General features: G+C 45.9%; 1 pseudogene; it reads right to left on the bottom strand.

Annotated features, from left to right (window-relative positions):
- Nucleotides 1–883: 883 nt before the first annotated feature.
- On the bottom strand, nt 884–1747 carry LOC120859188 (annotated as a pseudogene).
- Between the last annotated feature and the right edge of the window lie 3 nt (nt 1748–1750).

Here is a 1750-nt window from a genome sequence, read left to right as displayed (position 1 = left end):
TTGGCAGAAATACTTGCTCAGTCATTCTCCTAGCACCAAGGCAACTCCTTAATAGGCAACATTCCTTCTTGAACTCGTAAGGGGTCACCATGACCCATCACTTTGCACTTAGAGATCAGGAGTTTGAAAACTCTCTACATTGTTTAATGTACAGCCGTCTATCTCATAAACCTATATAGGACTTCCCTGGTGGGCCAGTTGTAAAGAATCTGCCTGCCAATGCAGAGGACATGGGTTTGATCCCTGCTCCAGGAAGATGTCACTTGCTATGGGCCAATTAAGCCATGCGCCATAACTACCGAGCCCAAGCTCTGGAGCCTGGGAGCTGTGCCTTCTGAGCCTGAGAGCCACAACTACTGAAGCCCGCATGCTCCAGAGCCCATGCTCCACAACCCGAGTGGCCACCAGAGTGAGAAGCCTGTGCCCCACCACTAGAGGGCAGCCCCACTGGCCGCTGCAGCTAGAGACGGCCTGTGAGCAGCAACCACGGCCCCGCACAGCCAGAATAAGTAAATAAAGGAAAAGGAAAAACTTCTATAACCAGGCGTCGACCTAAAGCTGGTAGAACAGTTTCTGGAGCTTTTTGAGAGGCTGTTCCTGGGCTACCATCCTCAGTTTAGCTTGAATAAAGCTCCATTTTTTTCATAGATCATCTGATTAATTTCTTCACTGACTAAATAATGCATAGGTGACTGGAGGACTGCAGCCTTGGTAACTAGATGGGTAATTTCTATTTAGCTAGATAGCCGTTTTACTTAAAATTGTCCACACATTTAAAATACAGTTCTTTTGTAGATTATCCTTTGTTTTGATGTCTGCGGATCAGGAGAGGGAAAACGAAGCCTACTGGTCACAGGGGAATTGTATCAGGACCCATCTTCTGCTATCTCTTCCTAGAGGTTTCTACATTTAGATAAACCTCCCACCCCAGAGAAACTCCAAGTTTATGGCCTCCAACAGTAATGCTCTTCCTGTTTACCAGAAGACACGTCAGCTTCACACCAGACTCACCATCTAAATGTAGCTCATTCCATGTGAACGAGAATTGTTGACTTTTGCAGAAACAGAAGTAATGAGATCCAACTGACATTTAGCTGGAATACCCAAATGAGTGCAGCATATCTAATATCCAAGCAACACTCACTTGACTGTCAAGATCTTCGTATTCTTTTTGTTAAATTGATCCTCCAAATTCTGTCCCCCGAATCACTCCATAGCATGTAGCTGGAAGTCCCCAGTCCTTTACCACATTGCAAAGTTATTCCTTGTCAGGTTGCATTTGGCACTGTACTAGGTCATGGGCTGGAACCCAGCAAGCCAGCCCTCACAGTCAAAACAGCCCTCACCGTCAAAGAGAGCTGAACCATGGATCGCAGGTCCAGCGAAATCCAAGTTAATATCACAACCAAGGTTTATTGACTCTCTCTTGTAAGAAGACTTGATTTTGCCATTTCTCTTTACCGTGTTGGTGAGGGAAGGTAGTACCAAACTCAGATCCAGGCCTTGACAAATCTGGTCTTCATTTTACTTCGATTCTGCTCTCCGAGTGCCATCAGTGTTGCATTGCTCTGTGATAGATCATACAGGATGGATACTGGCTCTAAGCTGCCTGGCACGTGGCCCATGTCCGTGTTAGATGATCCAAATGTTGAGAATGTCATGGCAGTGCGTGATTTTGTTTTCACATCCAGACAACCCCAAACCAGTCCTCCCTTGAAAATGTCTCTGACAGATTTTCCAATGTCACCTC

Source organism: Oryx dammah, unplaced genomic scaffold (assembly GCF_014754425.2).
Source record: "Oryx dammah isolate SB20612 unplaced genomic scaffold, SCBI_Odam_1.1 HiC_scaffold_150, whole genome shotgun sequence".
NCBI lineage: Eukaryota > Metazoa > Chordata > Mammalia > Artiodactyla > Bovidae > Oryx > Oryx dammah.
The sequence above is the reverse complement of the archived record's forward strand: the minus strand, read 5'-3'. Positions and strand labels throughout refer to the sequence as shown.